The 16,253-nt window shown below is 43.1% G+C and overlaps 1 long non-coding RNA gene across 1 annotated transcript; it reads right to left on the reverse strand.

Moving 5' to 3' along the window:
- Window positions 1–2,519: 2,519 nt before the first annotated feature.
- On the reverse strand, window positions 2,520–8,151 carry LOC115496724 (uncharacterized). The gene is made up of 2 exons (XR_012057649.1): window positions 7,603–8,151; window positions 2,520–3,346 (listed from the first exon to the last, which is right to left on the reverse strand). It is a non-coding gene; the product is annotated as an uncharacterized lncRNA (long non-coding RNA).
- Window positions 8,152–16,253: the final 8,102 nt, after the last annotated feature.

Below are 16,253 nucleotides of genomic sequence, written 5' to 3' on the forward strand. Positions count from 1 at the left end.
AAGGCGCCGCTTGGCCCTGAGGGGAGGTTTGATGGCGGGGCTGTGCCCGCACCAGGAGAGCGGAGCGGCGGGCGGGGAGAGCCGGTGTTCCGTGAGGGGAGCACACCCAGCCTCTTACAGCCCGTGCCTTTGGCTAGTGTGGAGGAGGAATGCTCCCAGTAAAGTCAGTCTGTGGTTTATGTTGCAGAACCTCAGAAACTCAGGAAAATGCAGGCGGTGGTAATTCTTGGGTGTTTTGGATGCATCCAAAGAGGGCGGCATTTTCCAGCGAAGAGCAAAGGAAAAGTAAGATAAGGAATTAAAGACGTGCATGGTTTCTAGAAGCGGTAACACCAATCCAGGATTTGCTGCCCAATTTATACACAAAGTTTATTTTAGCACGGCCAGGATCCAGTCCTTCATTTTAAGGGCCTTTTTTTTCTGTCTTGCTAATCAAACCAAACCCTTCCTCCCCTCTTCCTTCATGCACCAGGATATCTTCCTTCTCCATCTTCCTCTCTGTCTAATCCCCTGCTTTTCCTAGGAATGCCTGTCATTCCTGGGCTGCTCCCTCTTGTTTGGTGACTTTGTTCTTGGTCCTTTCCTGAAGGTTAACTTCTCAGGTGGAAACAAAACTACCCGTGTTATTGAAGGCCTTAACATTTTAGCAATGGGTCTTGTAAAGGCAGACAAGTAACAATCAGTTATACTGCACTGCTCTGTTTCCATGGTAGCAAAGTTAGTTCTTTTTCCTCCTACAGTTTGGGAAGTTATATCCAGACCCAGTTCTGAATACCATGGAGACACTAAGTCTTTTTTCAGCTTTCATTTCAAGTCCTTATATGTTCATGGATGAAACTTCCCAATCTCGCAAGTGTTATCAGACCATTTTCTTACACTAAAAGTTAGTTTATATACCCAGAAGATATGCTTAAAGTTGGCTGCACAATTAATGAGGTTTTGCACTGAATTTATGACTTTTAGGGTGTGATTGTCTTGTAATTTCTGCTTTTTATGTGCTGTTTATATGTGCTTTATATTACAATCCTGTGACATATGGTATTTTTAAAAGCCTAGATAGACGATACTATCAAAAAAAGCCATTAAAAGTTGATAGAATAAAGCCTTTTAAAGAGGAATTTGATAGGGAAAGGATCAATGATATTTAAAAACTCACATAAAGATTGTAGTACAATGCTGTTATACAATTTCAACGTTGAAATTAACAATCTTATCTGATTTTCTGTATTAATTCCCTCTGCCTTCACAGGTAGAGAAAGACAGATTAGATAGATATATATCACATAAATTTTTATTGATTCCTAGGAGCTGGTGTTCAATAGAGACTATTAAGGTTTGTTTTTTGCATTTGACATTGAGAGCTGGCAGGAAGGGCCAGGACTTGGTGCTTGGAGGGGAGCCAAGGGGCTGTGGTGGGGTTCCAGGTGTCTGCACGCTGGGAACACCAGGGAGAGAGGAGGAGGGGGGAGACTGCAATGCCTTCAGTTGGCACAGGGTTTGTGTGGTCTGGACTCACACTGCCTGAAAGATAAATGCCAAGTGTTCCTCTAAGCATGGCTCCTGAAAAACACATAAATACAACAGTGCCTGGCATTCTTCTTTGCAGTACTGCCTTGCTGCTCTCATGCATAGAGGGCTGGCTGCTGGTGGGTGCCAGGGTGGGTTCTTTGCAGGCTCCTGTGCAGGGAAATACTCTTGGTTCTTTGGAGAACACATGCAAAATTTTTGGGTATCATCAGTCTGTGATTTCAAAGCCACAGACTCTGTGTGGGATAAGGTGTGGGCCTGTGCTGGCATCTCATGCCAAGCGTGGCACACCAGCCAAGTGACATTTAGGGGGGAAATGGGATGAATAGTAAGATGCCATCAGAAATTGTCCCTCCTCCTTACATGGGAATGTAGGCAGGGAATTCTAGCTCCCTGCAGAGAGGAGAAGGGTGGATGGCTTGCTGAAGCGAGGTGGGGAAAGGCAATTCCCAGGAGAGCAGGCAGCAAGGCTTGCTGGAAAGCAGGTTGTAACAAGCACTGAACACTGGCTGCAGTTTCAGTATCTGGCTTAACTGAGTTGGATTGAACTGTCTCCAGCACAGCTTTGTTGCTTAGATCTCCCCCTTTCTTGATGTGGACAGGTAGCTTGACTGCCAAAATATGCTTTCGTTTTTAATACAGTTTAAACCTCTTTAAAATTCCTCAGAGAATGTTTATTCAGCATTTCACCACTTGTGACTGTCATCATAGCAGGATTTTCAGAAAGATGTACCAGAAATGAGTACGAGAATATCCTGCACTTCCACAGCCTCTGAGAGAGGGAGAGGATCAAAGGCTGGGAAGGGTGCAGGGCAAGAATGGCCCAAAGGTCTCAAGTGCAGGAGGGGTGTTAGCAAGATACTCTTGTGTGACCTCACCAAGACTCAGTCTCTGGCTCTCAGTGGCACACACTGGGCAGGTTGGCTGGCTGCCTGGTTAAGGTCAGAGGCTGCAGAAGCTGTTTTGCAGCCTCAGAAAAGCAGAGACAAATGTGCAAGAAAATATAATGATGTAATTTGACCTCCAGATTAATTATGCCCAATTCAACTCTCAGAATTTTTAAACACCAGGAGTTAAATTCTGTGGACACAGTGCACTTTGCATCGGTGCAGTTGAGTCTGGACTGTCATCTAGCAAGGCCTGTAGAAAATTCCACAGCAGAAGTAATTTTCATTTGCAGGCATGCATTACAAAAGTAAAAGTGTGTTCTTGCTTTTGGGACAAACAATTTAGCAAATGTTATAAAGATTAGTTAACTCCATTTGAATGAATTAGGTAGTAGAGAATAATCTCATTCTTTTTCTCCAGCTCCTGAGGAGGTAATCATAAGCTTCTTTGAAGTGTGTAATAGCCTGGAAAGGTCCATGAACACTGAAGGATGCATAGTAAAAATGACTGATTACCTAAAAAACATTCTCCCAGTCAATATTTTCAGTGTTTTAAAGTACACTTAGAAAATCAGAGCACCCTATGACAGTATTATAAACTGGTGATAGAGGGGGGATATGGGACTGTCAGTGTAAAGTAGGGAGGGCAGCAGTGGTGAAATCCAGTCTTTCATTGCTCTGGAGCAGAAGAGATCTCTTACCACTTCGATCCCACCCATCTGGTTTTGTGGTTCCCAGGACTGCCAACCATGACTTGCAATCCATAATTGCTCTTCACTGGGAGTAAATGATCTCATAGGAGTCTGCGCATTTCTTCACTTTTTGATGGGCTTGAGCACTGCGGACTTCTTGGTAATGGTCAAATGTTGGAAACAAGGTCTATTTTATTGGCAATGAAGGGATGCAAAACGAATGAGGAGCACTCTTCATGACTGAGGAAGGGGAAAAATAGGTTGATATTAGTTCATTATCTTTTCTTTATATTTATTTCATCTGACTTAACCTACATGAAATATAAGTTTTAGTAATAAAAACCTATATACATTGCATTTAAATACAGCTTTCATGAGCTGATATAATAATATATCTTTGTTCAAATACATAAAGGATGTTTGTGTGCTCTAATCTTTTCTATATATATTTCTATATTTGATAGCAGTCATTTTATCATGCTAAGGGTTGGCATGCTGGAGAGAAACCTTTCAGATTTGAGAAGCACCACAAAAAACCAATTTGGAGCTAAAAGTCTGATGTTAGACAAACTCTGAAACAATTCTGCATATAGATTCAAAGGATATTTAATAGTTCAAAAAACAAAAGATGGGAAGTTCTGTTTAGAAACATGTCACTGGCATGGGCAGTTTCCCTGGAGGTACATTAGCATTGTTTTTATTAAGAAATAGGTGTAGATTGGCCTCCAAGTCCACTCTCATGCTGGAGAGGAGCTGAATCCATGGAGTTGATCCATTTTATGCTGTAAGAAAAAGTGAGAAATCATGGCACTGCCCATTCTGTTCTTTGGTGTCTTTTACACCAAGCTACAAATAGCACCTTCTCCCTCTTCGCTCCCCCATCATTACATTTTCTGCATGAGTTCTCTGCCAGCTCCCGTCAGCTCAGTTTTCAGGATCTGTATCCTGGAAAACGGCCTCTGTGTTCCATGGCTTTTCCCATGGCAGCAGGGCCAAATCCCTCCTGTCTGCACTGCCCTACATCCTCTCCAGTGACGAGAGGGTGACACTGTTCTATCCACACACAGTGAGGGCACTGAAGAGGGCACTGGGGTGGGACTTTGTTAACCAGACCTGCTGGGAAGGAAAGCCTTGTGAAATCTCAGAGCATCCTGTGATGAGATTTCCCTTCCTGCAGCAGTGTCAGCTTCAGCAGCCCTCTGCTGGCTTCTCCTTCTGCCTAACCCTTCTTTGCATGACAGTAGCAAAGGTACCACTAGAAATATTTGTGTAACCATGGAGACCAAGTGGAGGCAGCAGAGTAGGGGAAAAAATAACTCGGGCAAAAGAAGGTTGTATTTTTCACCTGAATTTTTATCCAGTCTGTACACCGGATGGTGCTCAGGAGAAAGTGCACCAGCCTATCTCCCAGGGCCATGCATAGACAGAAATGAACAGTGGGCAGGTGTGGACTTTGATTTGCTTTCAGCAGAAAAGCTCTTGAGACTTCACCCTCCAAGAACCTAAAGTGTTTCACCTTACCTGATCACCATTTACTGTTTGTTTGCTGGTTTTTTTGTTCAAAATTCAGCGGTTAAGGTCATTTTCTATAAGCTTTTGTGCTCTTTGGACAGTGCTGTGCCTGTTTTTGTACATGCCCTGTATTCCTGTATTGCCTTTCCCTTCTGCAGCACCTTCTTCAAGCAATTCACAATTCTCTCACTGTAGCTATTTATGTTTGTGTTTTACCTACTAAGAAAGTGTTTCACAAAGAAAACTTTAAAGAAAATATGAAAAAGAAAATTTTAAAGCTGATGTAAATATAGTAAGTCAGTGACAGGCAGAAAGTAAAAAAAAAAAAAATAGGTTTCCTGTGAAAACACTGCAGGATGGGCTTGCCATCCAACATGCCTGTCCTTGTGTCCCTGTTACTTGATGGGTAGGACTTCATTTTGGTGATGTAGTGGCACACCCTGGGGACATGGCTTGGGGGGTACAGGGACATGGTGTGTCTGTAAGATGTCCTCAGATTCTAAGCACTCTCTGAGTTCATTACATAATCTGCAGCTGAAAATATAACTAAAATATTTCATTCTTTTAACTAGCATTTTTTTAATCTGGAAATTTGATCTTTTTTTTTTTTTTTATCCCAACTTCCAGTTGTGAATTTAAAAAAACCCAAGCTATAGTCACAAACCAGCAGGGCTGCCTTTGCTTCTCCAAAACAGCATTACCAAAGTGTTGTCTCAGTGCCATCTGTAGCTGCTGTGAGCTGCTCCAGGTTGAGTGTGTGTGTTTGTACACACCTTCTAACCACAACCTCTGCAGAGTGCCCATAGTTAAACCTGTTCTGCTGAAAGGAAAGAGGGTGTTGCTGTTACAGGATACACTCCATGGATGGAGACCCTTTCCATGCACCTCATGGTGCTAGGAAATCAGCATAACCTTTTTTTCTGCTTTTCTTGCAGTTTCCTGAGGCTGCTGCTGTGCCTCACAGGTGTGTTAGGAGCCTTCAGTTGATCCATGGAGGGGTGAAGCCTCTGGAAAGCAGGGCTCCCGTGACTGTTGAGCTTCCTGAGGCTGCTGCTGTGTATCACAGGTGTGTTAGGAGCCTTCAGTTGATCCATGGAGGTGTGAGGCTCCTGTGACTGCTGAGCTCCCTCCCATGGATATCTGCGATACCTTTCTGGGTGCTGATGACTGGCATGGAGCAGATGCTCAGCACGGTCCTGCCAGGTGCCAAGTGTTGTGATACAGCTCCAGAGAAGCATTTAAACACATCCATACCTTCAGCTGTGATTCCAGTAGAATGAAAGGCACAGAAAAACCAATTGGTACTTTCCAAATGGGTAAAGATAATTATAGGGAAAGTAACTCCTCTTGTATTTCTAAAAGCAATGTTTACTTCTGGACTCTCTCGTTTAAAATTTTTTTTCCTTTTAAATTTTGACATTTCCTGGATGATGGCTTATTCAACTGTTACAAGGAAAATCAAACATCTTTCTTACTGATTGAAGTTTGCAGTGTCATACTCTGAAACCAGCTCTCTGTATAATTCTAGCAACCCAACTGTGGCTCAGTACTCAGAAGCAGCAGCAAACCAAACTGATATTAAGTAGGTGAATCCAGCTAGAAAAGATAGAAAATGTTAAGCTTTGTGCTGTACCCTCATCGTTGTTTTACCACCTCTGTGGTAAAAACTGTGTGGCAGTTTTTCAGGGGGATAATTTATGTCATCCAATGTTATGTGTATTTTAGTGCTCAGTTAATGACGACCTAATATTTCAAACAAAATACAGCGTCTGTAATGAGATACCTCGTTTCTGCCAGGATGTTATTAGGATCCCTGCTACACTGATCTAATGAGATTGACCTTCATTTCATAACAAATTGTACTCCCCGTGAAACTATTTTTAATAGCATTCATGGAGGTAAATAAATGATTCGAGTAATTATAAATTTTATGAAAATGACAAGTTACTTTAAAGTGCTACTATGTTTTTACAACGTTACACACCGATTGAGTGCAACATTGTGAAAGTCTCATGTGGCTTTGTTCTCTCTTCTGCTCGGCAAAGAACAAAACTAATGAGTTGAGTTCGTGCTGGGTAGAAGATAAGCCCCGTGTAATTGGGAATCGGGCGCTGGTTTGAGCATCTCGCAGGCTCGCCCCGAGGCTCCTACCCCCGGAGTGCCATTTGCTGCCATCTCCTGGGAGGTTCCCAACATTTCACGGAGAAAATCAAATGCGTGCTCTAATAAATTGCTGTTTTCCTTATCTTCAGCGTCGTAGTGCTCGTGACTCCTAATAGATACTTTAATGAGATAAATCCTCTTTTAAGAGGTGATGAAAAAGAAAAGAGGCATCCATATTCTCAGTATTTCTGTTAATTGTCTTAAAACTATTAGTTGAAGCAGGATGGGTGTAGGATTTCAGAGGGAAGATGAGTAGGGTTTGGATACACTTTACATTATATTTCTAGAAGATAAGAATGTTCTACTATGATGATGTAGCTATTTTAATCTGAAAAGCCTTCTACCTACTATTTAATCCTCACCACATCCTCAGATTTCTTTTCTTACATGGTGCTGCTTCTGTGATGTCATATCCACTGTGATGCAGAAGATTCTGTAAATTTATTTTCCATTGCAGGCAAAATAAGTAATGTAAACATTATATGACTAAATATTTTCTTATTGCAGCTTGTATTTTACTCCCATATTTTCAGCAGACCTGGATGGAAATCTCATGCCTGTGAATTCTGTCTCAAAAATCACAGCACCAAAGCTGTTCTGAATAAACAGCTTAACAAAAAAAAAACCCCAAAAAACTATTTGAGATGAAAAGATTAAGATGCAAATTAAACTTTAAAGGAAAGACTTCACAAAAATAACATAGTTATTTCCTCAGAGGCCATAGAAGTTCCCACATTAAGATAAAGAACTTTCAAGTCTGTATGTAGAGCACCATCTGGTGACTCGTGCACAGGAGGATCCCAAGGCAGGGATTTACATACCTTGCCACATCGCAGACAGTGGGGCAGTCGATGTTCCCCAGGAGCAGAGCTGCTCCTTGTGTCCTCCCTGCCAGATACAACATCCTCACAAATGTGCTTTCATGCCTGTGCCCAGGCCCTGGCTGCTGTCGCTGTTGTTGTGCAGGGAGCAGGAGGGTTTGTGTGCTGGTGCTCTCGCCTTTCCAGAGACAGGCTTTCCTTCTGCCCAGCAGGGCTCCGGGCACAGGGCTCGGGAGCAGGCAGCAAGCACAGAGGTGTCTGCCTGGCAGCCAGCCTCTCTTGGCTGCCCCTCTTCCTGCCTGCCTGAGACATCCACTCACTCTGTGCCTCTCACTGCTGCTGCCACTGTTCCAGTCTGTCCTCTCTGTCACAGCGTCCTGGGAATGCCAGTCACTGCTACAGAACAAACCCAGGAGAAACGTGTCTGCCTGGCCATTTGGCTGTGGGCTGAGTGGTGGAGGGTGGTGGTTGTTGCTGTTTATTTCCACAAAACCAGTGAACTGGATGATCCAGTTGTAAGCATCATTCTTAGGTGCCTTAGCTACTTGTGGATACATGGATGTTGAGCAGTCTTGTTACAGAAACAGTTGGACTTCAAGAGGTTTTATTTTTCCTGTAAGCATAGAGCATAGAGTAAGTATAAAGATTTGAAGCTTAATTCTCCACTGCATTATACCATAGTACTGTAGGTTTCAGTACAGTTCTATTTAATCTTAAACTCAAGGTAATTGCCTTGAATGTCATGTTTCAACCCATAATCCTCCATATCCCACATATCTCAGAAAATCACCTCAGCACCTGTGGATTTCTGAATCACTTTACCACTGAAAAAATATATCTCCTTTTTTTCAGCCCATGGACTTAGCAAAAAGAACAGTCTGGATACAGCATATGAAGGGCTTCCTCCAGCAGTAATCACATAAATACTTCAGAAATGAAATGTGCTACTAAGGCTCTTTTTTTTTCATGTGGCAACTTTCTTAATTCCTTAGAGAGCAGTTTCTTATAATTTAGCAGAGTGGGCTGGTTACAGCACCAGTCAGTGTTGTATGTGAGAAGGAGAAGGGCCAGGAGTTTAGCTGATGCCCTGTTCTGCTGGAGCAGACAGGTGTCTGTGACTGAGCAGGAAGGGAAGGTTGAGGGTCAGAGATCACACATTTGACAGTGGTACTGCATTGCTTCAAATCTCCTCCCCACAGCAACCAAACACCTTTGCTTTCTGATGAACTTGTATGACTGTGAAGCCTGCAAGGAGGCTGTGGGGATATTTTGGAAGGGTACAGGACTTGCTGAATGTTAAAATATAGCTTTATACTGAGATTTAATATAAGGGTGAACCCTATTGTAAATACAGAAGCCAGTAGCTCTGTAAACCACTGAAGATATACATATTTCATCATTTGAAAGCTCATATTTTAATTTTTTGTTGGCTTAATCCCTTGGGAACTTCTTTGTAGTGAAAGACATGGCACACATTAGTTTAGGCCTTTAAATTTTATTTATATATATATGCAATAGGAAGAACATGCTACGCTACTGTTATTGATTCAGTTAGATTAAAAAAACCCCAACAATATAACAGAGTGAAAAGAGAAGCAAAACACTGGATTTGGAAATTTCCAGCTGTAATAACAGTCCCTCTGAAACACACTTATAAGGCCTGTCCTGACCGTGCTGGACTTGTGTGGATTTATGAGGCAAATGGCTGCAGGGTGTCCAGCCACTGAACCTCGGTACTTCAGCTGTGGGTCCCACCACATGGCAGCTTTGCCAGGGATCTGCTGCCTTTTTATGAGCAGCTTCTAACTTCTGAATTTTTATAGTTGTCACCAAACAGTTTAGATGTTCTGAGGCTCGTGGTCATGCTGTTTCACCATTTGATAAACAGCACCCACAGAAGAACATGTTACAGCTGCTCCTTTCCTATCTTTCCTTTGCACGCCACAAGCAGGGCTCAGCTGTCCTGAGCCAGCACAGCTCTGTGGCCTGCCGTGGAGCTTGCTTAATTTACACTCAGACTTTGCAAAATGCACGTCTCCATCCTAAATGGAGCCTTCTTGTGCAGGGATTTGCCACAGGCCGGGGGATTCTCTGACTCTGGAATCCGGGGATCTGCACACTGAGCATGGGCATTTATTCTGACTGTAATTGCAATTGATTTTTAAAATCAGCAGGGAAAAGCCATTCTGTCTTGGATGTAAAACACAGCTGCATTTCCCACAAGGAAGGCCTTTTCTAGAGATGTGAAGCATCCCAGAGCCCAGCCCTGCATGGCTTGGGGAAGCACTCTGGATTGTGTTTGAGAGGGTCATGTGCAGTTACAGCCTTTATTCTGAAAGCGACCTATTTCGGTAGAGAAAAGAACTGTTCTGTACAAGGGCAGCTGTTTTGAACTTTGGATGTTTTGGAGAGAGTAGGAAATGCAGTGAAGGATAGAATTAGGTCACAACTTGCAAAATCTGCCAAGATTTTTCTCTTGATTGGCTTACTGCTTCTGTGAAGCAGTCTCTCACATTGGAAGGAATAATCTGTCCTCTGCACTCACTGGATCAAAGTATGAAGGGAACTGACTGAAATCATAAAAATTTAATTTTCTATATTTCTATGTGGAAGTATGGCAATAAAGACAAAGCAATCTTGTCAGCTCTGTAATTAGCACTTATGGTTGGGAGATAAACAATCAATCAAGTCACTTAAAGCATTTCTCACAAGCAGTTTAGATTCTCACTTAAGTGACTGAAATGCAGGGCAACACCAGTACTGCTGTGATGAAGTCAGACTCAGGGCAGGAATAGCAATGGGATTGTTGATGATTAGTAGGATAAGAAGCAGGATTAGAAAGACCACTTTTAAAACTGAGGAGCTCAGTTCAGTTCAGAGAATGTCCTGAGCCCACTGATCACTCCCTGTAGAGAGCAAGCTTGAAATCTTCATTCCCTGTGCTATTTAGAACTAATAAATATATCCAAATTAGAAGCTAGCGAAGTGCTTTCATATCATATCCCACATTATGACACTTTGGGCAGGGTGGAAAAGATAAAATGATTCAAAAGCAATCTTAATAACTGAAGCAATGTATTAAATTTGCTGCAGCCAAAGGGTGGCCTAGAGCTTTGCTTTCAGGGGTGGTGTGCACCCGTGTCTGTGGGGGAGGCAGTAGGTGAACAGAGTGCCCAGAAATCTGGTCTACATTGTGTGAAACAAGAAATTAGCAGAGATTTTGTGGCTCATGTTCTGATTAAATATTTTGCATTATATCCTCTTTCAAAATTGCTGCGGATTTTGAGCACTTATCCAGCTATATCCATGGGAAGGCACACTTCTCAGATGCAGTTAAAACAAGCTGTTCATACTTTTTCATGAAATAACATAAATTCACAGTCATACCACTGTCTTCTTCTGGCAGTTTGGAGATATAGGAAATATTGCAGTCAGACGTTTCAAATTTAATTCAATCCCTTATTAATTTGATCTCTCCTTTAATTCAATCTCAGCCTCAGGACCTAAATAATTCATATTAAAAATAACATAATGACCACTCTTTCTTTTAATGAATGGTGACTGCTTTAGGCAGGTATTAGCAGATAATCTGATTACTAAATACACAGTGAGTTGGCATGTAGTTAATAACTAACAGGGAAAATTTGGAAAACAATCAAAGGAGAAAAAAATAAAAAGAGGAAGAGGGATAAGAGAAGAGAGCCATACAAAGGCATGCAACATTAAAGAAAGTATTATGGAAAAGTTATTTTTGCTGGTGATTGTTATTGGTACAAGCCTCTAAGATGCACAGTCAGTGGTGTCAGCCATGGGCGACAGGCTCAGCCCAGCAGGGAGACTACTCCAGAGTCAGGTCTTTTGTAAATCTGACATCTTTCCCCCTTAGACTTATTTAAACTTACTAATGGGATTTGGAGGTTAGATGCTTAGAGTTATTAGGCAGGCACAGCTCCACTGAACTCTGGCTACACCATTTGTAACCCTCTCTTTCTCAGTGTAGGTAGGCACCATTTGCCTGCCCAGAAGCCTTTTTATAGGAGAGATGTTGGGAAAGCCGGTGTAGTCTGGCTACTTGTGATGAAAACTTGTGATGCACAGCCCAATCCAGGCTGTACACAGAGCAGTGTGGAGCAGCTCTGCAGTTGCTCCAGAGCAGCTGGTGGGGAAGTCACCAGTCACCTGGCCAGTTCTGATTGTCACAAGGTCCCCAGCTCTCTGGAGATGAGAGCTGCCAGCGGCAGGACTGCCAGTCTTGCAGTGCTTGACAGATGCTGACAGGGACTTCCTTTGAGGGGACAGTGCTGCAGCTCTCGTTTTCTTACAAACACCATCTTGGCTCTGCATCTGAAGCAGGCAGTTTGTGTCCACTATCTTTTCCTGTCAAATTGGCAATACTGCTGTAATGACAGCCCTTCTAGCATGCCAGTAGTTCTCAAGGAGACTTGCACTGTTATTTCCTACCTGCCCGCCCTCTCCCTGCTCCTGATGCCTCAGTGGGGCCCATGGTGTTCTGCTCAGCAGATGGCATTTTTCTAGTGCAGCAGTATTGGAAGGGTACCCAGCACAGCACGAGGGATCCCAAGCTGTTTCAGAGACACCTTTTGGCTACAGCAGAAGAAAGAGCCTTGACAATTTGCTGTTTGCAAGTTACCCAATAGCAAAAGGGAGATTTATATGGTGAACTGACATTTTCCAATGTGCTGTGACTCTCTGCCCAAGTTCACTGGGGCTCTGTTCAGTGTATTTTACACTGATGGGTGATGAAAGGTGTCATGCCATCTCAGAAGGGACCTCTGGAAGTGATAAGAACTGGATGTGCTCATCACACAAGGGCCTTTGAAGCGACTGCTTGAAGTCATCAGCATAGTAACACAGCAGATTTGGGAGTTAAGAAATGCAGTGACTGGTGCTCCCATTTCTGAGGGTGCCAAGGCAGTTGACCACTGGACTTCTCTTTGTGTTAATGAGGCTCATTCCCAATGTCGTTTTTGTAAGAAAGGCTGGGAATTAGGCTGGTCCAAGCGGGAAAGCTGCTCCAAAGCAGAGTTGTCTCCTGCAAACCAGAGGTATTGACACCTCCCTGGGAGACAGAAGAGGATGGTGAAGTGACACAGGACACTACTCTCAGTCTAGATGTGTACTGGAGCTGCTGGTGGAGCAGCTTCACCTGGTACTCCAGTGCTATAGCTTTGAACCCCTTTCTTCTGGGACTGTAATCTTGCTACTTTTGTGTTCGAGCAACTGTTATTAAAATCGACAAAACAAATTGGTAAGTCTATAAAAATCATACTGCAATAGATTTAATTGAAGGAGGCTATCAAGTGATGATGGATAGTTGTGAATCAGTGGTGAAAAGGATGCAAACAGAAATACTGTAGGAGATGGTTTAGTTGAATAGGCCCTGGATTCCTGCATACTATTGCCCCCAAATGGCTTGCTGTGTCTTTTTTATACACTCCTTTGCCATGCTGTTCACCAGTTCCTGGATCTGTAGCATAGCAATTAATTTCTTCTTGTAAAGTGCTTTAGGATCAGCACAAAACTCACACTGTATTTTTATTGTACTTCTGGTGAGTGAAGAAAAAGAAAACCCTTTTTATTGTGACAGAACAGAACCAATGTAACAAGTACAGATTCTTTAGGGAAGACAGACAAATGTGCCTAAGAACTAGTCTTAGCTCAATGTTTCCAGTTGCAGATTTGCAGGAAGAAATAATTAATCACAAAGTGAAATCTGTTCAAGATTAGCATAAATTGCAGAAAATTGTAAAAGACTCCAGATGGATTTGAATTATTTGGAAAAAAACAGACAAAAACACCAAAGGGAATGTTGAGTTGGATGAACACAGACTAATTCCTAAAAAAAAAGTAAACAAAATATTTTTATGTGAACATCCAGAATTTCAAGTCATGACTCTAGGCATGGACATTGTATGCCCAGCACAAGCAAATAGGTTGCTGATGGGCTGTAGATGAAATACGTTCTGCCATTTCTACAGAATGCTGACACCCTTACTCCTAGCCCCTCAGCCTGAGCCGAATCACCTCTAAAACTTACAACAAAAAAGATCTCACTTATGGAAAAGATCAGGACCGTGTGCTGCAGTTTCTATGGAAGAAGATGTTGAGGCTTCAAGGTACAGGGAGAAATGCTTCATGCCACAGGGAAATGAACAGTTCACTGCTGCAAAAGGACCAGGGGTGGTGAAGCTCTGTGTCTGGATGGTTTAAACATTTGTAACTAATGCCATTAAAACATTGTCATGTAGTATCTGACAACCTCTTCTGACTTTCTTGTTTGAAGCTGAAGCACACCTGGTGTCCTGTGATTGCAGCTTTAGCAATAACTCCTGTATGAACACAATACGTAAGATGAAGGACTAATATAGTAGAGCATAAAACTTTTTTTCCCAGTAATGTAAATGGAAAGAAGTTTCAAAGGAGACTTTCTTCCCTGGCCAAGAGAAGCTGCATGACTGGCTCACAGGTTATGGGACGTTCCTCTTCTTTTGACGGTTGCAGTGGTGTACATGGGCAGAGTACTGGCCCATTTCCAACAGTAACTTGATTCAAATTTAGTGCCCATGTAGCAACCAGGAGAATTTTATTACCTTGATTTAATTCTTCATTTTCTTTACAAGAACATTTATGTCCTTCTGCACTTTGGAGAGGTACAAAGTTAATAGCTCGCTTCTTGTATATACATTGCAGGGATTTCATGGTTTTTTAAGGGTAATCTGCTGTTCACTGCAGTTTATCTGGACCATTAAGACTCCAGTGAAATCAGGCAAAACTTGGCATCTGACATGAGATGTGTAAGTGCCCCTCGGCCCCACTGCACACTGCCAAGTTCTGTCCCTGGGGCTGTCCTGCCTCGCTGTGCTGTGCAGGGGAGCATGGGCTCCTCCCAGCACCTGTAAAACATCAGGCAGCAGCGGAGAAAGGAGCTTTCTGTGGCTCTGCTGGTACCCCTGCTACCGACAGGAGCAGACGGGTAAAGACCTGAGCAAGAAACCTCCCTATTCCTGATCCTTCTCTTTTCAGAGGATAAGAAATAGGGTTTTGTGATTTTACCTTAAATTATTGCCCGTTCCTCCCAGTGCTTCCTTCTATGCATGTCCTGAGTCTGCCAGCTGCAATGTAACAAAAATAACACTCTAATAACAACAAAACAAAGGGTGAGAACAGGAGATGTAATAGAAAATGCACCTTTGGTGGCTATTACCTGTTCTGTGATTTTACACAAGCAGATCAGCTTCAGAGCCTCTGAACTGCTTTCCCAGTGACTCCCCTGGCATCTGTTTGCCAGACAGTGATGACTTTTTGCTCCTCTGGAAGCACTGAACTGATGGCAAGGATCCTGCCCCATCTTCCATTGGGGTGGGCTAACCACCAGGCTCTAGTGCTGCCTCCTGAGACAGCAGCAGCAGCAGCAGCACCAAGTGCAGCAGATTTGAGGGCACAACACTTTTACTGCGTATCCTTCTCCACAGAGCTTCTTAGCTCAGAATTGAAACTGCAGCCTCTCTCTGCAGAGCAGTTTGCCTTGGGAACTGCTTCCACTGAGCCTGGTTAAAAGCACCTCTGGGTAAAGAGGATGGTGGGATTCCTGTGGGGCACCACAGGAGCTCATTAATGGGCAAAAGCAGCAGCCTGCAGAGCTCAAGTGATGCAGGGAGGCTTTCCACAAAGGAAAGGTTTGCCATAGCTCTACTATTGGGTGAGTTTCTGAGCTGGGGAAAAATCTGATACAGACATTTTTGCATCAACTGAAACCAGGCATCTGTTCCACTTGTGTTCATGTCTGGCAAAAGCTGAAATGAGAACGCCAGACTGCAACTGCTTAAGGACACCCACAAGAGAGTTTGCACTAACAGAACTAAATTAATTTCAAACAGGTTTTAGTTAAACTAGTATAATTATCATGTCTTGACAAGGGTTCAGTCTATTTCTGCATATCTTTTCCCTGCAGAGTGATGATTGCCACTGACATAAATGGCATAATCGAACTCTGTTTAGCTGAAGTCCATGGCACTTTGTTGAAGTGAACAGGGATTACTCTGGCAAAGCCAAAGTATCTGTCAGGCTGTTAAACTTGTTGTGGATTTATGTGTGACACCTTTGGAGTCAGCTAGCTTTGTACTTTCAAAAGGATGAGGACAATAGCTTAAACTGTTTTTGAAAGGCATTCATACAGTGTCTAAGGAATAAATGTGAAGGGCAGGTAGTAGTTACACTTCAACTAACTCTGATCGTTGAAACGATGACATCCCTGTACAAAACTGTTGGGAAGGATAGATAAATATGACTGTCTAGCAGAAGAACCACAATAGTACAGTCAGGATGAAAACAATCCCTCCTACTGGCTGGACAATAACCTTACCTACAGAGGGGTCCAAAAGTCAAAGGGACTGTTCCATCTCACCCCCAAGAATGTATAGTTCACCCCACACCTGTAACCCTCCCCTGAAACATCAAGTGCCTGTAACCCCATTGACCCAAGTCCTGTTCCAGCCCACCTTGAAGCCCCCTGGTAAGGGGCCTCCAAAGGGCCAGACGCCCTCTTGGATCTTCCCCTCCCCTCTTGGATCTTCCTCCCTCCTCCTGGATTCCCCCTCCTGGAGTCCCTGTTCTTCCCTTTGTCTCTCCCA

The sequence above is a fragment of the Taeniopygia guttata genome, chromosome 10, assembly GCF_048771995.1.
Source record: "Taeniopygia guttata chromosome 10, bTaeGut7.mat, whole genome shotgun sequence".
NCBI classification, from domain to species: domain Eukaryota; kingdom Metazoa; phylum Chordata; class Aves; order Passeriformes; family Estrildidae; genus Taeniopygia; species Taeniopygia guttata.